Genomic DNA, 22,105 nt, shown 5'->3' with positions numbered 1-22,105 from the left:
CGGTACCAAGCGAACCACACAGACCAACTACACCATGTGCCCTGGTGTGTGGTGACAATGCCCTCCGAACAGCACGCGGGTCACTATTGTAGCAAACAGGCCGCGCCCCGGGCAACCCTCCAAGGCCAGCCTGTGGTAATCTTTCCCTAATCACAGGACCGCTTAAGTGTCTATTCTGCCACCTGCCGTGTTAGGCACTTTGCATTCATTATTCCAATTAATTCTCACACCAGCCCAGGAAAGTAAGAATTACAACTCTTGTTTTACACATTAGGAGATGGCAGCTCCGAGAAGGGGTCGAGCTGTGAGTCAAAAGCCAGTTCCAATCCCAGTGACTGTGCCCTCTTTCTCTTGGGCAGCCCTGAACTTAGAGCTGCACCCCACCTCCATGTCTGCCAGACTCTTGGGAGTTCAGGCTCAATAAGCATCTTCCCAATAAACCAGTTCCTGCCACCCACTGTTGGGTTGTCATCACCTCGCTTGCCTTGTCTTTCAAAAACCAGAAGAAAACCCTTTAATGAACGTACGGGTTCGTAAGGCATCACACACACTGTGGAGACAGCTAGTGTTGGGGCAGCGCTGGATGGCCAGGTTCTGCAGTGGCCTAGCTCCAGTGACCTTGCAGTCACTGGAGGGAGGGAGGATCCAGCTCCCCGCTACCCCCGAATCATCTGCCAAGGACTGGCCACTCGGCCATCACGTAGTAACCCCTCATCGGCCATTGATTGCTGTGTGCCAGTCACTTGCTAAGAGCCTCCAATGTCTGGCAGGGTCGAATTTCAAAGCGATTTCTCAGCCTTGGCACCACTGACATTTTGTGCCTGATCCCCAGGTGGGGTTCAATCCCCGGGTCAGTTTCCATCCCTGGGTCGAGAAGATCCCTTGGAGAAGGAAATGGCAGCCCACTCCAGGATTCTTGTCTGAGAAATCCCATGGACCGGGGGGCCTGGCAGTCTGCAGTCCACGGGGCTGCAAAGAGTCTGACATGACCGAGCGACTAACACATTCTTCCCTGCGGGGCAGTCTGGTGCGTTGTAAGACACTCAGCAGCACTCCTGGCCTCTCCCCTCTCGATGCCAGTAGCACACCCCTCCCAGTTATGACAACCAGACATTGCCAAATACCTCCTAGGTCACAACACAGCCCACAGTCAAGGACCACCGTGTTCAAGTACAAACTGAGGTGCCTCTAAACGGATCCGGTGGGATCACGTGACTCTAGTTCAGGCTGGGGCAGAGTCTGAAGGCAAACTCAGCTTTGACTTAGGTCATCCCAGGTCGTTCTGCCCATCTGCCTGGAGCTCTGGGAAACAGGGTCATGCCTGCAAGTTGACCTTTCAGGGAGCCAACGTGGAACAATGTGAGTCCCACTAATGAAGGACCCAAAACAGAATGAATGGGCCCAAACCCCTGGACTTTGGGTTTCCTGAGTTGATTTGCTTGGGAACAGCTGGCAACAGTCGTAAAATCCTGGGGGAACCCTTTTCAAATCCTGCCCGGCTGCTAATTAGACGTGCAGACTTGCAAAATGACAACCTCTCCAAGCTCAGCTATTTTGTCTGTGAAATCAGGATAAACGGAAATGGTGCTTCTGTCACGTGGGTTCTTGGGAGGATCAAACAGGATGTTGAATATAAAGCTCTTACTCCCGTGCAGGCACTTAGTAGGCCTAATAAATCAAAATCGCCTTTGCTCCCACCCTTCTCTATCCAAGACAGAGCTAGGATTTTATTTGGAACCAAACCAGTGGGGGTGTGCCACGATTTCCAACCAGCAGGGCCTGTGTGATGAATGGGGGGGTTGTGTTTCCTTCCAAGCATGACGCCTGGCCTTGGCATAATCCAGCTCCTTTGTGAATCTTCAAGTCATCTTTCTTTGACCGTGTGCCCAGCCAGGCCTGTTGGATCAGGACTGCTGTCAGAGGCCTCATGAAAAAGGGCGTGGGCCCCTCTGCAGGTGTCTGCTGTCCGATAAGCTTGTCAGCAGAGGCTTTTCTGTGCCTGGCTCATCTGTCAGAGGTACAGGTGTGCCTGGGCTCCGCTTACACTCTTGAGTCAGGGTCATGGTTGCCAGGACCGAGGAGATTTCCCCCTGGGGAATGGAAGCTTTTATCAACCTGAATAATAGCCTGCTGCAGCCTGGAGCCCACAGAGGTCGATGAATAGGCTTCTCTTTCGCCCTGCATCTGAAAACCAAGAGCTCAAGCACCCATGTGGATCATATTGCTGCATTCTCCGAGAAATCAGGTCGACAAGGCTCTTGGTAAATTTGCAGGTCACAGGGTAAAAAAAAAAAAAAGACAAAAAAGACAAGGAAGTAGCTGTGAGCTAACCAGTAAGTTTCTGCGTATCTTAGAAGGTATGAGTCATTAAACGAAGCCCAGGTTATGCCAGGGCTGGGAGTCTACTCTTGGATAGCATCTCATCTGCTTCCTCAGGCAGGCATTTCTCTGAAAATCAACAGACAGAGACAGAGAAAAAGGGATAAATGAAGACAGCACTCAAATCTGAAAATCTTTCTAATATCTGCAAATTAGAAAAATAATTTTGATGGAATAGCTTTGGGCAAGATGTAACTTGGGGAGTAATTCAGATTTCATTTATTCACTTCCTTGTTCTCTAAGTCAGCAAGGCCCCCTAAGCTGCTGAGCATTTAGCAGCTTGCTTCTGCTATGGTCTGGCGGGGGTGTTAGTTGCCTGAGCAAAAGCCACAGAGGAAGAACCTCAGTACCAGCCTGCAGGGTCCAGCAGAGCCCAGCCACGTGGGGCACCTTGCGATGTGACACTTGTGAAAATTGCATGATTGCAATTGCATGGATTCAGCTGGGCTACTGAGGATAAAACTTCTGACAACCGTGGGACAAAACCACCCTAATACCAGAGAACAATGCCTTTTGGGGGGTTGGTGGATGATGAAATCTATCAAAATGTAAAAGGTGAACATAACTTTTGTGTCCCCCAAGAAAGCAGTGGGGTCACTCAGGATCCAGCTGATTTGTTGTTGAGATTCAGTCGCTCAGTCATGTCCAACTCTCTGTGACCCCATGGACTGCAGCACACCAGGCCCCCATCTCCTCCTGCCCTCAATCTTTCCCAGCATCAGGGTCTTTTCCAATGAGTTGGCTCTTTGCATCAGGTGGCCAAAGTATTAGAGCTTCAGCTTCAGCATCAGTCCTGCCAATGAATAGTCAGGGTTGAATATCATCTGATAATCAACAGCGCCGACTCCAGGGTCAGCAAGCTCACGATCCATGTGAGAGTTGTCAGGCTGCTTACTCTTCCTGTGTCTCGGTTTCTGCCTCCGTCACAGTGGTCCCTGTGTGAGTTTCCTTGTGTGCCTTAACAAGTGATCACACATTTGCTTACTTAAAACAACAGACACGTATTTTCTCACAGGTCTGGTGGCTAGAAGTCCAAGGTCAGTCTGTCAGCAAGTCCATGCTCCCTCTGAAGGCTCTGAGCAAAGACCCTTCCTTGTCTGTTCCCCAGCTTCTGGTGTTGGCCAGCCATCCTTGGTGCTTCCTGGCTGTAGGTTTGTCATCAGAATCTCCACCTCTGATCTCTTTTTCTAAGGACTGCCTTACAAGGCCTACCCTAATCGTGTATGACCTCCATCTTAACCGACTGCTTCTGCAAAGACTTGATTTCCAAATCAAATCACATTCATGGGTATCTGAGGGTAGAAGTTCAGCATATCTGTTTGGGAGACACAGTTCAACTCACAATAGTACCCCATAGGGTTGCTTTGAGGATTAAATGAGATAATGTGAAAGAGTTTACACCAGTGCCTGGTAAAGGGTAATACAAACATAAATTATTGTTATTTCTAAATTTACAGCAGGCTTATAAGGGTGGGCTTTAGTGTCCTTCTTTGACAAAAGAGGAAGCCCTAGCTGGAGGTTAGGGCCATTGACCTAAGGTTACCGAGTCAGTGAGTATAAGAGCCAGAACCCATGAACATTTTTTAGTCCATTATTCCACCTTCATTCTAGAGTGGCTTGATTTCCCATTGTGACCTAGTTCCTTCTTACTTTACTTGTAAGACTTACTTTCTAATCAACACTGAATATTCATTGGAAGGGCTGATGCTGAAGTTGAAGCTTCAATACTTTGGCCAAGAGCCTACTCATTGGAAAAGACCCTGAGGCTGGGAAAGATTGAGGACAGGAGGAGATGTGGGCAATAGGATGAGGTGGTTGAGGATGAGATGGTTGCATGGCATCACCAACTCAATGAACATGAATTTCAGCAAACTCCAGGAAATAGTGAAGGACAGTGAAGCCTGGCATGTTGCAGTCCGTGGGGTCACAAAGAGTCAGACATGACTGAGTAACTAAACCACAAGAAATCAGCTGGATCCTGAGTGACCTCACTGCTTTCTTGGGGGACATGAACTTTAAAAAAAAAAATAATCTAAATTTTATTCACTACTTTAGAACCTAAAATTTAGAAGGAATGAGCTAGAATAGTACTGATTCTTACGTTACACAGTTCATTAGTCCTTCACTGAGCTAAGTACCATGCTAGGCCTGAGCACCAGGTAACTCAGTGAAGGAAGTACTAGCTCATTTCCATTTTTACAGATTAGAACATGTAAGCAGAGAGAGGCTAAGATCGCAAAGCTGGAAATGTGCCAGAACGATCCAGAACTTGGACTTGACCTGGGTTGTCTGACTTTAGGCTCCAGAGTCTGTGCTTCCTTGTGTGGTGTCCCATGTGAGATGGATACATTTAAACCTTCTTTGGACTTTGTGTATGCTCAGCCACTTCAGTCATGTCCGACTCTTTGTGACCCTATTATCTATAACCCACCAAGCTCCTGTGTCCTTGGGATTCTCTAGGCAAGAATATTGGAGTGGATTGCCGTGCCCTCCTCCAGGGGATCTTCCTGACCCAGGGATTGAACCCACATCTCTTACGTCTCCTGCATTGGCAGGCGGGTTCTTTACCGCTAGTGCCACCTAGGAAGCCCTCTTTGGACATTAGCTTATTTTTAACTTTTTGACATTAGAGACAATACTGCAATAAACAAGCTCAAGCTAAATTTTTATGCACATCCTGAGTTGTTTTTTTCTTGTAGGAGACTGGCTGTGTCAGAGAGTAGGCATGCTTTTAAGGCTTTGGTATATAACGTCAAATAGCAAGAATGAGGGAAGGCGTTCTCAGGAAGAGAAAATGTGATCGAGCAAAAGCATGAAATGGAAAGACACTGCATGTATCTGGAAAACGGCAAACCCTCCAATTCGAATGGAATGTAGAGTGCTTGAAGACAGAGACTGAAGCACTGCCTCTAAAGTGGTCTGGAGCCAACTTGCGGAGAGGTTTGAATGCCACACTGTGGAATGTAGACTTTTGCCCAGCAGCACCCCAAAACCAGCCTCTGCTTCTGAACGGGGCATTGAAATGATCAGATTTTGTCTAAACTAATTTCAAAAATAACTTCCTCTCTCTTCCAAAAGGAGGGTCATTTGTCACAATTCAATGTAGATGGATTGAGGGAGGAGGTTACTAGGAGATAGTAAATATGATATTTTACTTATTTTTCAACAAAGTACATTCTTGAAATCATCTATTGTGACATATAGAAAATATAGGGAATAATACAAAAAATAATATGATGTATTAATGATATATATAGTAATTCTATATCACATACGTTTGTGTGTTAGTCACTCAGTCATGTCCAACTCTTTGTGACCCCCATGGACTGTAGCCTGCCAGGCTCCTCTGTCCATGGGGATTCTCCAGGCAAGAATACTGGAGTGGGTAGTCATTCACTTCTCCAGGGGATCTTCCGGACCCAGGGATCGAACACAGGTCTCCAGTTGCAGGTAGATTCTTTACTGTCTGAGCCACTAGGGAAACCCCAGGGAAGCCCATATATTTATGTGTAGTCTATGATATAAAATATAATCTGTAATATATATAAAACTATATATTTTGACATAGTAATAATATATCACGTTATAAAGAATAAAGGATAACCACTCTTCTGACTCTGGGGTTTATCATCCTCATGCATTTTTTATACTTTAACTATGTAAGTCTATATGAGCAATAGATAATGGTTTGTTGCTTATTTTAAAACTTCATATAAATAGAAATATACTCTGTGAATTTTACTGCAATTTGAGTCTTCATTCAAAATGAATTTGTTTATATTTGCCTTTGTTAATTAATACATGTGGCTCTAGGCCTTTTTTTTTTTTTACTGTTGTACTATAATATTCCATTGCAAGAATATACCAGGATTCACGTTTTTTCTCTTCTTGATGGATATTTAGGTTGTTTGAGATTTTTTTCTTTTATAAACAATGTCTGTTTATATGTCTTCTTGTGTACCTGCCAAGTGGACAGCCTTTCTCAATCAGGGTTCCTCCTCTGAACTGCGAGACAGAGAAGGTAATCAGAGTAATTCTCAAGTTTCTGTGGCTAGTGTGCAACTAGCACCATTCTAGATTCATAAACGAGAAGTTGATTTCTTTCATACGCCAATGCCTGAGACCATGAGTTTAATTCTCTGCAAGTGGTTGAGATGTCTTAGGAGAGGAACTGCTGTTCAGTTTGAACAATTTCAGTTTTATCTGATGGTGCCAAACTGCTCTTCGAAGTGGTTCTACCAGTTTACACTCACACCAACAACGGAAGAGATTCACTGCTCCATAGCATTGCCAACCAATGGTACAGTCCGATTTTTTATATGCTTGTTACCCCAAAAGGAGTGAAACAGTATCTCAGTGTTTTGAACTTGTACTTCCATGATTACTTGTAAGAAAAAGCTTTCTTTTTTGTTTTCGTGGACCATTTGGGTTTCCTCCTCTGTGAACTTTCTGTTCAAATGCTGATCCATCCATCCATTTCTCAATTAAATTGTCTTTCATTCTATCATTTTGTAGACCTTCTTTACATATTCTGATAGTAATCTTTTATGAGTGATATGAATCATGGCAAGTGTTAATTAAAGTAATCCTTTATGGTGAATTTTAGGAGGTTCTGAGTTCTGTTATAAGGCTAATGCATGGCAAAAAGAGAGGTTTCCCAGAGGGACGGTCAACATGTGGATTACGACTCATTCAGTTCAAATATTGCATATTTTAGATGGATGAGACTCGGTGGTGGAAGGTCTGGGAATATGAAAATAACCAACAAAGCATTTCTTCATACTCTTAGAATTGCATTAGAATTTTCAAGCCTCATTCAATTTTTTTTAAAGATCACTAAGATAATAAGCTTTCCAGCCTTTTAGCAGTAATACTAGATGCCAGAATAAATGGAACTATATCAAAGTTGTGAATGAATATAAATTAGAAATCTAGCATTCTATTCAGTTTGGGATGAAGTTCTGGAGACGGACGATGATGGTTGCACAACACTGGGAAGGGGCTTAATCCCTCTGAACTGTACACTTAAAAATGGTTAAGATGGTACTTTCATGCTATGTGTATTTTACCACAATAAAAACTTCACAAATAAAACAAAAAAAGAAAGAAAACAAACAAGACAGAATCTCTGCCTTGAAGCCATTTGCAGTCTAGAAGAGCAAACAGACAAATAACCATCTAAATTCTATTACAACCTCATCAGCACCATCCTGGTTACCAAAACAGTGTTAGGAGTCTTATCACAGTGATGTCACTGGAGGTTAAAAAGGATAAAATGTTTCTGCTGGCCATTATCCCATGACTGAAGGAAGAAGAACTCAGGGGGGAAGGCTTCTCGCCTGGGTGTCATGTCGATCACCCCCGGGGTAGGGGCAGGCAGCCAGCCCAGAGGTGGGGCCGTACCTGGCATCCTCGAGTGCTAACCCAGCTGGCGGGACCGGAGGCCTTCTTAAAATTACATTCTCTCAAGTATATACATGTTCTTTGTTCCCTCGCACCTCTGTAAACAAGGCTTTTTGCTCCTGTCCCGATCAAGCTGCTCCCTGTGACTGTCTGTAGAAAGACTGTCACAACAGCACTTGTCAGGAGCTGCAGCGGAGCAGGCCGTGACAGCTGGTGGCACGAGGGGGCCAGCTTTCCTCTCTCTGCCAGGCCTCCCTGAATAATGTGAGGTCTTGTGTACACAAGAACGATGCTATTGATCTGCCAACAGTGGGCCCCAAGCTCTGTGTCGGGTTTTTTTTTTCCTTAAATAGCTGGGGGTTGCATTTACACTGGCCGGCTCACACACTGTCACTTCATTCTCCTCGGGATCCAAGGAGCACATTTGCACTTAGTTATAAGTGCAAAGAGCCCCAGAGTGCTTATTGCGAGGATGCAGGGGCTTGATAGTGGCCCTGTCACATACTAGCTGGGTGGCCCTGGGGAAGTCATGCGGCCTTTCTGAATCTCTCTCCTCACGTGGAAAAGAGGACAATAATACCTGTTCTGTCTCTCTTAGTATATACATACAAAATTACTTTTTAATGGCTTTGTGCGCTTCAGAGTGTGAAGCAACTATGAGGGATTTAAAATTATTTGCAAAGATAGAGCAACTCTGCACTTGACTGTGGAAGGCACCATTCTAAGGGGCCCCTTAATTGCATCGTGTGGTTTCTGAGCCCACATACGTGTGGACTGACACACATGGGCACAAACATTTCTCCTGGGACAGCTGATGCCCTCAGTCCTAGTGGGGGAGTTTAAGGGCGACAACGGAGAAGGCTCCTCAAATAAACACACAGAATCATGGACTATTAGATGCAAAAAGGCCTTCCCATCACCAGGGGAGTGACCGGGTTGGGTTATATCTATGGCCTCCAAACTGTCCGTTCAGTTAACGCATTTTTCAGCATGCTCTTTTAGTACATGCATGTGTGTTCATTTATAAACAGGAGACATGTGCTAGTTGTTGTTCAGTTGCTCAGTCGTGTACAACCCTTTGCAGCCCCATGGACTGCAGCACACCAGGCCTCCCTGTCCCCTGTCCCGTTAGACATGTACTATGCTGGTATATAACATGCAGTGTAAAAACATAGACACACTAAGAAATTTAGAAAGTTCTAACGTGGTCTTCCTGAAGCACAAAGTGGACCCGTCGTGCCCACTCCGTGAAAGGGCATGTCTCTAACTTAGGAGTCCATGAGACAGAAGAGGAGACGGAGACCCAGAGAGGTGCCATGATTTATTCAAAGTCACACAGCGGTCTGAGTGAGACAGCTGCTTGCTGACGACACGCGGGATCCTGGAGTTGACCTTACACTGCAAATTGAAATTGTCACACTCATCACACTTTGTTCCTAGTTTATTCCTGATGCATCAAGGGGTGTTTTTTCCCCCTATCTTAAAGTTCTTTTTGTTTTTCTTTTAATTTCTGGACACAGACCTCAAAGAATGGGGTATAGATTTCTTTCGTGTAACAATGTGAGAAATAATAGAGCAGGATTGTGTGTCACAGACGAAAATGCTGTATTTATGCCTCATTGTAATCCATTCATTGCTTTATGGATCTGAAGTCCCCTCGGGAGTGTCACAAATCCACATAATGTTCCCGAGTGCCAGATTTGGCATTTGGATCTCTGATTTAGCTGTCAGATATGTAAAATCACATGTAGCCAGACAACTCCCCGGGGATCCCACAGCTGCGGAGGCTGAAGCACGCCCGTTATCCCAACAAGGTCCGCATTCATTTACGCCCCCATCAGCTCCCCTCAGCTGCCCTCTTGCTGCCCCCTCTGATTTTAAGCAGGGCCCAGAGGGTGCGGTGGCACGAGTCTACGAGAACTCTCTCCTCCAGCCCCACAGGTGTCACTTTCAAAGGAGACATGTGCCCATAAGAGAGACAACAGCCAACCTCAGACTGCTGGGCTTCCGAGCTCCACTTACAACCAACGCACTCCCACACCTGCCTTTCAGCGTCCCAGGCCCCTTCACGTGGTGACCTCCCTCTCAGGACCCCGCAGACTGTGTAAATAGCTGGGAGGATGGTTTTCCACCTGGACCAGGTAACGGTCAGTATCTCCTTCTTTGCCTGTGCCATGCTCCATGCTCAGTTGCTTCAGTCATGTCCAACTTTTTGCGACCCCATGGACTGTAGCCCGCCAGGCTCCTCTGTCCATGGGATCCTCCAGGCAAGAATACTGGCGTGGGTTGCCATACCTTACTCCAGGGGATCTTCCCGACCTAGGGATCAAATCCATGTCTCTTGTGTCTCCTGCATTGGCAGGTGGGTTCTTTACCATCAGCGCCACCTGGGAGACCTTACAATGCACCACATGTGTATGCATGCCAAGTCGCTTCAGTCCTGTCCAACTCTTCGTGACCCCATGGGCTGTAGCCCACCAGGCTCCTCTATCCATGGGATCCTCCAGGCAAGAATACTGGAGTGGGTTGCCAAGCCCTCCTCCAGGGGATCTTCCCGACCTAGGGATCAAACCTGCATCTCTTATGTCTCCTACGTTGGCAGGGTTCTTTACCGTTAGTGCCACCTGGGAAACCCTACGGTACACCATAGTTGACTTTAAATTGACCAGAATCCTGATTCTGCATCCTTCCTCTTCCCCTCCTTTTTGTGGGAACTCTGTCTTCTTCTCCCACTCTCAGGCTTCCAATTCCTCCCTGTAGCTCCAAAAGAAAAGTGGCTCCCCTGGGTCTTCCCGTTTACTACACAGTGAACGAACCCCACTTGCTCTAACACGCTGGGCTCAAATCTGTGCTCTGCTACCCAGAAGGCACTTGGCCGTGGGCAAGTCACTTCTCCTTTCTGAACTTAAGTCTTCATTTGTCTATAGGGGTAATGTGCCCAAACTCACAGGGCTTTCTGAGACTCTAGGGGACCAGGTGTGTGAAGTGCCTGGCACAGAGTGAGATTATTGTTGTTCAGTTGCTAAGTTGTGTTTGACTCTTTGTGACCCCATGGACTGCAGCACGCCAGGCTTCTCTGTCCTCCACTATCTCTCAGAGTTTGCTCAAATTCATGGCCATGAAGTCGATGATGCCATCCAACCATCTCATCCTCTGCCACCCCCTTCTCCTTTTGCCTTCAATCTTTCCCAGCATCAGGGTCTTTTCCAATGAGTCGACTCTGGGATTATAGCAAATATAAATCGGTCTCTGCCCTCAGCTCCTGGCTCAAAGCTTCTAAAACCCTTGTCATTTCCTCAGTGATAAGAGCACTGGGAGCGTCTTTTGTTCTGAGACAAAGCTGGGAGGCTCCTGGATGGAGTTAGTCACCAAACTAGAGATTAGGAGCTGGGAATTTTCACCTCCACCCTCCCACCATGCTTTGTCCAGAGAGGAAAGAAAGGCTATAAATGGAGTTAATAACCGATCAGGCCTACATGAGGAAGCCTCCACACAATTCCAGTAGTATGGGGTTCAGAGAGCTTCCGGGTGGGCAAACACACACACAGCGAGAGAGGGATGCACCCCAACTCTACGGGGACAGAAGCTCCTACACTCAGGACCCGCCCAGGTCCTACCCTCACCCTGAGTATCTCTTCTGGATATTCACCCATGTCCTTTATCATATCCTTGGATAAACTGTAGATGTAAGTGGGCAATTCCCTGAGTTCAACAAGCTGCCCTAGCAAATTAACCAAACCCAAAGAAGGTATGCAGGAACCTCAGCTTTATAGCCGGTTGGTCTAAAGCACAGGGGGAAGCCTGGCCTCATGACTGGCATCTGAAGAGGGGTGGGAGCAGTGCTGTGGGACCAAGCCCTAGGCTGTGGGATCCGGCACTACTTCCAGGCAGAGAGTGTTAGAACCAAGTTGAACAGTGGGATGCAAAGAGCCGACTCATTAGAAAAGACCCTGATGCTGGGAAAGACTGAAAGCAGGAAAAGAAGGGGACGACAGAGGATGAGATGGTTGGATGGCATCACCGACTCAATGGACATGAGTTTGAGCAAACTCTTCTCAAGCGATAAGTTGGTGATGGACAGGGAAGCCTGGCGTGCTGCAGTCCATGGGGTCGCAAAGAGCTGGACACGACTGAGCGACTGAATGACAAACTGTAGGACACCCAGCTGGTGTCGCAGAAAACTGCTTGGTGTGGGGGGAAGATTTCCACGTATTTGGGGATCAGAAGTGTGAGTGTTTTGTGTGAATTGTAAAGGAGACACAGGAGAAAGACTCTTAGGAGGAAAGAAGTAGGTCTTTCTAATGTAGCACCCAACAAATCACAGACCTGTCTCCCTCACTCCTGGGTGTCACCCAAGCCAGGTCTTGTCAATTTTAACTGGAGTCAGTTCCTTGAACTAAAGGGAGCAAGCACTAATGATCGGTCCTTCCCCTGTATCTCCATGGGGAGGCCAAAACCCTTATTTTATAACCCAAGGCGCTATGTATCTCTCCACCGAGCACTTACAGAATTTTTTAATTATGTGTTTATTGCTACAATCCCACAGTTAATATCTGCCTCTTCACTAGCCTGTATACGTTTCATGGGGGCTGGGATCAGGCCTCTTTCTATCACATCCCCAGCTGTGTAATGCAGGAAGGAAGGAAGGGAAGTGGGATGCCAAGTGTTAGCAACCAGTTGTGGGAAGGGAATATTTTTGGATATGGTCTTTCTCAGGACCCAGGGCTCTGGTAATGCTGGGACTTGCAGAGAGAAGGGGTCAAGATCTTTAATTCCCTTCTCTTCCCTCCTCCATCCTGTTTAGCTCCTAGGCTCACTGCACCTCCATCTCTGCTGGTTAAAGGTAATCTGTGGGGATATTTGTGAAAACAAGGGTACGCATTACCAAAGGCCAGGCATGGGAAGAGTAGGGGCAAGGAAGGTACAACACCGGCTGAGGCCCTACACTACCCGTACTTCAGCTGTTCTTGAGAGCAGAAGGAATGGACTTTGGTCTTCAAGGGTCTAGACAAACTCAGAGGATGTCTCAGATTTTTTTTTCAAACTCTGGATATTACACATAGGTAGACCCAATTCACAGATAACAGATACCCTCATAGGCACCCTCCAGAACACAGATAGCAACATTCCACCTGGGTTTCTCTCACTCCTCCAGGGGCTAGACCTGATATTCAGATTCTAACCCAATCCAGATTGTCAAGCCTACACCCCTGGCACCATTTTGCAAGCTCGACAACTCGTCGGCTTCTCACAACGTTAGCCTTAACAGAGGTTTTGCCAAGTACCATGCTGAACTCTCTTTAGCCTGAAGTTTCTCAAGGCCAAATCCAGGCAGAAGAAGGTATGTCATCAGTTGGAACCCAGGGCCTATACCAGCCCTTCTAGAACAGTTGATTCTGTTGTAAATGCTTTATGGAGACAGGTTTTTTTTTTTAAAAGGACAGGAGAATGAAAAGATTGCCCCAATAAATAACTCACTGGTGTCATAAAAGTTAAAAAAAAAAAAAAAAGAAGAAGAATTGCTTATATCTCTAAACCAAGGTTTATGGAAGGCTAAGAATTGCCCCACTGCACCCTCCTCCCCACAATGCAGCACGATTTTCTAGCATCAGAATCAGAACAGTAACCAGAGTCTGAATAGTCAAATCAGCTCCTAGAAGCCAGCTTCCCAATGGACCACCGGAGAAGGCAATGGCACCCCACTCCAGTACTCTTGTCTGGAAAATCCCATGGACGGAGGAGCCTGGTAGGCTGAAGTCCATGGAGTTGCAAAGAGTCGGACACAACTGAGCAACTTCACTTTCACTTTCCACTTTCATGCATCGGAGAAGGACATGGCAACCCACTCCAGTGTTCTTGCCTGGAGAATCCCAGGGATGGGGGAGCCTGGTGGGCTGCCGTCTATGGGTCGCACAGAGTTGGACACAACTGAAGCGACTCAGCAGCAGCAGCAGCAGCAATGGACCACACTGAACAGGCATACCATGCTCACTTCTATTTTAATTCACAACTTGGGACAGGATTTTCATCTGAGGTTTTCTATTACACAGGCCCTGATGCTGGGGAAGATTGAAGGCAAAAGAAGAGGTTGGCAGAGGATGAGATGGTTAGATAGCATCACCGATTCTGTGGACGTGAATTTAAGCAAACTCCAGAATATATTGAAGGACAGGGAAGCCTGGGGTGCTGTAGTCCATGGTGTCACAAAGAGTTGGACACGACTTTGTGACTGAACAACTGAACAACAAAAATTACACAGGCTAGCGTTCTGTCTGTTGCTATTGCCGTGCACGAGCATTGACATATTGATGAAGACAGAGACAGGAAAGCAAGGCCTGGTCCTCTTTCAGGACATATCATAGTTGAGCAGATACACAATCAACCCACAGATGAAGAGCAACCCAGGAGCAGGGACTGAGTTTCAAAAGGGTGGAAGAGCAGTAACCACTGTCAGAGAAAACATTGCTCTTCTGGACTGCTAGTTACTGCACTGAGGCAGAGCTACAAACGCAAAGACAACATTCCGTCAAATCTTCTCCACATCAGTGTCCCCATACCAAGCACAGAAGCCAAAGCTGAGTATAGCCTGTGGTTGAATGAGTGCTAATGAGCATCATCCAAGGTCCCTTTCAATGTGTCCCTTTATAATACTATGCAAACATTTAAAGAATAATTATAATGTCTTATAGAAATTTTACAAAAACCTTGTGATCATCTCTCTGAACCACCAATTTCCTCATCTATAAAATAAGGAGACCAAACTGGACAAACCCAGTGATGTTTTCGAGCCATGAATAAGGTTTTATTTTTGTTTCTGACAATAAAAGTACGGTGGATTCTTATTGTAAAATAATTAAGATGATACAGAAAAATATAAAGAAAAAAGCAAAATTCTTCCAAGATCCCATCATCTAGAAATAACCACTATTAACTTTCATATGCATACTCTTTGAGATATTTTTGCTAATAGTTTTTTCTCCTTTTAATAAATATGTGATTGTATACTGCATAATTTGTTAACCTTTCAAAATTACATATATTTCAGATATATGTCCAGGCAAGTGTAGCTATCTCGATGTTTTGTTTTCAAAGACTGCATAGCTTTCTACCAAGCAAATCCATTTAGATGCTTTCTATTTTCACTATCAAAAGTAAGACATCAATCAATATCATTTGACATGTACCTTTGTCCACTTGTCCACTTATATCTTTACGACTGATTTTTAAAAATGGGATTCCTGGGCCAAAGTTATGTGCATTTTTTTCTTTATTTATTTTTAATTGAAGGATAATTACAATACCGTGTTGATTTCTTCCATACACCAACATGAATCAGTCATAGGCATATATATGTCCCCTCCCTCTTGAACCTCCCTCCCAACTCCCACCCCATGCCACCCCTCTAGGTTGTCACAGAGCCCCGGTTTGAGTTCCCTGAGACATACAGAAAATTCCCATTGGCTATCCATTTTACATATGTTAGGGTATATATTTCCATGCCACTGTCTCCATTAGCTCCACTGTCTCCTTACTACCACCCACACTATATCCATAAATCTGTTCTCTATGTCTGCATCTCCATGATGCAAGATGGTACCCAGCCCTACAGCAAGGCTGCAGTACCCTCCCTCCCCGGGAGCTGAGCCTGAGCGCCCATTTTCCTCGCATCACTCTAAGTGTTAACCATTCTTCTTTATCTTTGCCAGTCAAATAGTTGAAAAGTAGAAACCTTTGTTTTCATAATAGACTTTTTATAACTTCAATGTCATTCATTGCTTAGCATGATACCCAGCAAATAACTGATATGCAATAGGTACTCATTCATTTCCATAGGCTCTCAGGTGAAATTAAGTTGTGTGTCCATTAAATCTCTCTATACCAACTCCAGGGTGACTTGATATGACTGAATGACTAATAAATGGACTCAGCGGTGAGGTAGAGCTCTCTCCACCACTGGAAGTATTCAAGTATCCTATAGACTAGGAAGGATAATAAAGAATCTGTCAGGATTCCTGTATTAAGAGAAGCGCTTCCTGCATTCCTAGGTGCCAAAGGTATTTTTCATTACCTTAGATGCTGACGCTATTTGATCAGTCAATTCAGCTCAACAATTAAGTAGGAAGAAAAAGACTCAAACTGATTGTTTTACTTTTTGTAAGAACTGATTGTTCAACTCGGACAAAAATGTTGATCCCATTTTGCATGTGGAGATAGTCAATTTAGAAGAATTGTTCTTGCTGGCCTAAGCCTGGGGAGACAAATTAAATCTGACACTGCAGCAGAGGCTGGCAAGTGGGAGAAGGTGAATAAATCACTAAATCCTTAGAGTTTTTCTCTCTGGTTCCTCAGCGTTTTGCAATCTGGTGGCTGTGGTGGAATAGTGTTACTTATTGACAATTCAATAAGCATTAAACAAACATTTGCAACTGGTGGTAATTTGACGGGGCAAAATCACCAGGTGGTCTTCTGACCAGGGAACTTGTGGGAGCTATTGGATTGATGGGGTGACTATAAAAAGTAGCCCTGAGAGCATGGTGTTCCAGAGTCTGGGATGGATATTCTTCCTGTTGGACTCTCAACCCTAACTGGGAAGGGTAGAAGCCGCAGGAACTAGACTTGTGACCTGCCCTGCGCTGGTGGGAGATGTTTGCAAGGGAAGCATTCACTGTAAATGTAGACCACTGTTCAGAACTGACAACTAGGTGAAGGGCATAAGGACCGTCTCTATGGATGTTATATATTTGGGGTAATCTTGAAGAAAATGCAAAGGATAATGCAAAAAGAAAACAAGGAAGCTCAAAATGTGTGGGGGGAAGGGGGTTGGGGGAGTTAAAACTGGAGTCAAGAGAAAGAGATTAAGAAAAATGTGACACAGGAAAAGCCAAGGGAAAGAAATTCTTCATTCTCAGAGCTTTGCAGGTGATTTGAGAATGGCCCAGGAAAGGTGAAACCCAAGCTTCTGGAGAAAAAAGTACAATGGTGAGGAGTGTGATCAATTCTTAGTGAGTGTAAGGGAATTCCCTAAGAGCTTCAGACAAAAGGGGCATACCATGGTATTGGGACTCTTGGTTGAGGAGTGGAGGGAAGTCCTTCTAGAATAACCGTGACTGAATTTCTGGGATCAAGTATTTGGGATGTAACAGGAAGTCCTTCAGATTAATTAAATCCATAAACCACATCCATCTTTACAACTCTTAAGGGTACAAATACTGCCATTTGAAGTGACCAAAATATATTTTTAAGGATTATAAAATTTGAAGCAAGAACTGAAGGATTTGGAAGCCCAGGTGATATTTTCATTGATCCTTCAGATCAATACCTGGGATTTAGGAAGAGAGACAGAAGTCAAGAACATGAGCAATGGACTCTGCAGGTGGTACTGTGGGCAGGATCTAGACTGCTGGACCATGGTTTTTGATGGCAACATGATAGGATCTTGGCTGAGAATAGAATGCATTTCATGAGGACAGGAAAGAAAGAATTTTCCCGGAAACTCACTGATCCAATCAAGAATGTTTTAATAATTCAAGACTGGGAAAATGTTGATGATCTTTTTAGAGTAGACACAGAGATATACTGATTGCCTCTAAGAAAGGATGCTTGGCCCAGCTGCAAAGAGAGTGGTTAGAGACAGCCTTCTCTTGTTAACTCCTTCAGGTCAACCTCAGCTTTTGAGTCAAGGCCACATTCTTCTCAGGGTAGTCACAGCCAGTGACTAAGGAAAACTGTGGTCCAAGGGTTTAGCCATTTAAACCCAACGCAGGACTCCTTTAATAGGTAATTTTTGCTCCAGACCTCTCTACTGGGCTGGCAGAAGGGAACACAGGTGGACCCAGGAGATCCACTTGGGTGCTTCTTGGGCCAAACTTGCTCAATTGCAATTATGAATGGAAAAGTGCAGCAAGTTTAGAGCTGTGTGATTAGCTGACATCTTTCAGCAGTTAATTCTTTCAAGGGTGCTAGAGATCACAGTCTTCTCAAGATGGCTCTAGCCAATAACCAAGTAAGACTGTGATCCAAGGGCCCAGCCATTTCTGCCAATATAAGACTCCTCTAAAGGCAATCGATCCAGGGCCTCCTTGTTGAACTGTGATGAACTTTGTCCGACCTGCATCACCATCTGAAGGCTCCCCTTGCTCCATCCTGCTTCCTCCGATTTCCTTCTGTGGGTATCACTCCCCGATAAGATGTATGCTCTCCTAACTCCACCTTAGCATCTGCTTTCTGAAGGATTCAACTGGCATACAGCTGAAGCCAAGAGAGGTACCTTGAACTTCATTATATTAGTCCCTCTACTTTGTAGTGTTTTTTAGCCTTTTCACAATAAAATGTTTTTTGAAAGGAAAGAGAACTGAAAGGGGCGTGGGGAAGAATGCCTTACACATAAAGTATAGACGACAAATAAAACGTCCAGATAAATCCATAAAACTGATTGCTGCGAAAATCAGAAGGTATTACATAGAGCAAGTATGTAAGAATGAGTAAAATGTCTGGTGATGTTTTTTTAACTAGAAAGCAACTGGGGGGGGGGGCAGACAAACAATTGTTCTAATCTGAGAAGTCTTATGTTATGCCCATCAGCAGAGCATGAGTAACAAAATAAACTGGGGATAATTTGAAAGAAATTCTTACAAGATAGGGCAATAAATATAAACTTTGTAGAGCTCCCATTGCCCTGGGGTGGGAAAAAGGCAGACCTTGCTTGTAAAGTGCTGTAGCCTCTAGCAGGGCTGGGCCCTAGGCAAGCTTGGAAGAATGCAGGCCAGGCAAGGGCACAGGAAGCAGGCATTCCTGACCGGAATGTGCCCGGCCATGCTCCTTCTTAGGGATTTCTGGGAAAGGTGGACTGGTAACTCTGCCATCAGCCCTCACCAGCTACCAGCCATCTCTGCTGCTGCTGCTGCTAAGTCGCTTCAGTCGTGTCCGACTCTGTGCAACCCCATTGACGGCAGCCCACCAGGCTCCCCCGTCCCTGGGATTCTCCAGGCAAGAACACTGGAGTGGGTTGCCATGTCCTTCTCCGATGCATGAAAGTGGAAAGTGAAAGTGAAGTTGCTCAGTCGTGTCCGACTCTTCGTGATCCCATGGACTGCAGCCCACCAGGCTCCTCCGTCCATGGGATTTTCCAGGCAAGAATACTGGAGTGGGGTGCCATTGCCTTCTCCACCAGCCGTCTCTAGTCCACTTACAAACCAACACCCAACCAGCACTGTAGGACTGCCCTGCTCACAGCTGAAGCTTCCAGGGGAGTGGAGTTTATTCACGGCTGTGGCCCCAGCCTCGGTTCCTCAAAGGAGGCCACACCTTGAGCCTGGGGGTGTCTTGCTGGAGCAGGGGGTGTTTATGCCTGCCCCCCCACACACCTCCCCGCCCCAGGCTCACACCTCATAGAGGATCACAGGGAAATCCAGGTGGATCCAGCTTCACGGTGCCCTGAGGAATCAGGTTCTGATGCACCCACCTCAGCTTGGCCCGTTCTTGGTGACGACTGTCTCCTCGGAAACTTCGTGAGCCAGATCTCCATCCTCGTCATCGGACATGGAGCCGCGGCGCGTGAATACGAAGGAGGGGCACGGCTAGGCCTCGGTCGCACCAAAGCTTGCTCAGCGACCGCTGCCTCTGGGCCGCCGCCCCCTGCCGCCGAGGTGAGCGCCACTGGCCCCGAGCTTTGGAGCCGCTGGCGCCCACGTCAGGGCCGCCGCGCACGGCGGGCCCCGCTCTGACAGTGCCGTCGGCGCCGCCATGCCCTGACTGGACTTTGGCTCACAGATGCCGCCGCTGCCGCCTTCTGCAGGCTCCTTCAGGGGGCTTTTAAAATGAAATTTCTTGTTACGATTTCTATTAAGTCATACATTCTGGGATTGGATTCTAAAATTTGTAGTTTTACCACTCTCTGAGCAGTTCTAAGGAGCAATTAGGTTTGTCTGGAGGCTCAGATGGTAAAGAATTCACCTGGAGTGCAGAAGACCCGGGTCAGGAAGTTTCCCTGGATGAGGGCATGGCAACCCACTCCAGTGTTCTTGCCTGGAGAATCCCATGCACAGAGGAGCCTGGGGGGCTACCGTCCATGGGGTGGCAAAGAGTCTGATGTGACTGAGCGACTAAGCACAGAACAGCACGTGCACAATATACAGACTGGCTTCCCTGGTGGCTCAGCAGGAAAGAATCCGCCAGCAATGCAGGAGATTCTGATTTGATCCCTGGGTCAGGAAGATCTTTTGAAGAAGGAAATGGCAACCCATTCCAGTATTCTTGCCTGGAGAATTCCATGGGCGGAGGAGTCTAGAGGGTTACAGTCCATGGGGTAGCAAGAGTTGGACATGATTTAGCCACTAAACCACCACCAATATATAGACTGGACCAGTGGGCCAAATAAATAAAAAGTATAATAGGTTCTCAACGCATTTTTTAAAAATGACTACAAGCATGATTTGGTAATGATGGGGAATTTCAACTCTATAAACATCTACTAAAAGCCTCATTTGGCCCAAAGCAGAGCAGCCTAAAACTTGCCTTGCCTAAGTTTCCAAAAAGATTAAGCACACAAATGGAAAAACTACTGTCCTAGATTTAATTCTGACCTACTAGGATAAAGTAATGTTTATCAAAGACAGCGAAAAAGGAGTCTTAGGGCAAAGGTCACCGAGTTCACAGACTGTGAGCCAACAGACATGGCGACAGCTTGATTCCCAGATAAGATTCATAGGTAAAGAAAAGCAAAATTCCGAGGCATAAGGAACGAAGGTCCATTGCACTCAAAATGTTTCAGAAATTTCTCAAACATTCAAATCTCACAATGCAGATACAGGTGAGGTCAATGATAAAGAGAGAGAGAAAAAAAATCTAAAACAAATAACAAAAAACCTGGACACAAAACCAGAAACAAACAAAACTAATATCACTGCATTATAGTCCCAGCTTTGGCTGTCCGTTGGGGGACTTAAAAAAAGAATACAAATGCTTGCATCACTCTCTGAAGTTTTGATTCAATTTGTCTGGGGTAAGAAATCAGCATAACTTTTTAATCTCCCTGAGTAACCCCAATATTTACTTACAATTGCAATACAGTGCTCTGGAAGCTCTGATTTTAAAGGACAGGATAGGAAGAAGGACACAAACTTAAGAGGCATGTAAGAAAGTGACAGAGACAGATTTTAGCAAAATGACCTCAGGCTGACAAAAAGGCAACAGCAAAAACAAAATGCCTCTCAGCTCTATTTGGGATGAGTTGGGAGATTGGGGACAGGATAGGCATGCTGTTTGGGAAGAAGTCAAGAGATCTTAGAAGGCTGGAAATGAGTAAATAGCCTTCCAATTTTCTAAAATGGATAGAAAATGGATTCTGTAAACTACGGATGATTGAGCTTGATATGGATCTCAGACAAGATTCCAGAATGTATTACTAAAGCGATGTTATAATGGGCACCCAAATGACAAAGCAGTGATTATAGAACCCAGCATGGGTTCACAAGAACACACCCTGTTAGTCCGGCCCATTTCCATCCCTCAGTGGGAGGTTGGCAGATAAAGACAATGTTCACACATTTCCATTCAGGCATCTGGACACTAGCAAAACACGTGGTGATGTCTCTAATGATACCCTTGTGCTTAACATAGAGAAAAAATGGGTCTGGTGCTAGAACATGTGAGTGGGTTATTAACTGTTCAGAAATCATATCCAGAGAATACTCATTAATGGAATGATGTCAAACCTAGTGAGGGCTTTCTAGTCTCCTGGTGATCTGTCAGAGAAATAGTTCACAGGCCCTGTGTACGCCTGAATACTTCTGATGGGCTGGAATGATAAGCAAAATCGAAAAATAATTAGATTTAATAAAGTTGATAGTCCAGGACCTGAGTGCTAAAATCTTACATGTAGAGGAGAGATTCGATATAAAGGCAGCTGACACTTTTAACGAGCCTTGAGAGTGTTAGCCAACAATTGATCCAATACCAGTTGAAAGCAACGTGGCTGCAAAATATTGAAAGTGGCCAACTCTGACTCTAATAAAAGTAAAGAATTGATAACGGAGGGCAGCATTTCCATCCTGCACTATGTGCCACTCAGAACATACCTGGAATTTTGCATTCATTTCTGGGTTCCACATTTTAAAAGTGAGGCATACAATCTGAAGTGCATTTCAGGGAGAACAGCCAGCAAGATGAAGGAAACTAAAACCAGGCTATACATAAAACAAATGAAGGAATCATCTTGCTTATTAAGAGAAGACATAGAAGGATAAGATGCCTATCTTCAAATAATTGAATGATTGCCTTATGGAAAAGAAATTAAACTTACCTTATGTGTTCCAAAGTGCTTAAA

General features: G+C 45.4%; 1 long non-coding RNA gene and 1 pseudogene across 1 annotated transcript in view; both read right to left on the bottom strand.

The window, feature by feature from the left end:
- Window positions 1-485: 485 nt before the first annotated feature.
- LOC145516728 (uncharacterized) overlaps window positions 486-22,105 on the bottom strand; it is a 75,413-nt gene continuing 53,793 nt past the window's right edge. The window contains exon 4 of the long non-coding RNA XR_014061705.1: window positions 486-2,448. This is a non-coding gene — a long non-coding RNA (uncharacterized LOC145516728). The remainder of the gene's footprint in view (window positions 2,449-22,105) is intronic.
- LOC145517092 (tumor suppressor candidate 2 pseudogene) lies at window positions 19,161-20,455 on the bottom strand (annotated as a pseudogene).

The sequence above is a fragment of the Giraffa tippelskirchi genome, chromosome 8 (genome assembly GCF_054371585.1).
Source record: "Giraffa tippelskirchi isolate mGirTip1 chromosome 8, T2T-mGirTip1v1.2.pri, whole genome shotgun sequence".
Classification (NCBI taxonomy): Eukaryota; Metazoa; Chordata; class Mammalia; order Artiodactyla; family Giraffidae; genus Giraffa; species Giraffa tippelskirchi.
Note: the sequence above shows the minus strand (reverse complement) of the source record. Positions and strands in the feature narration are given on the sequence as shown.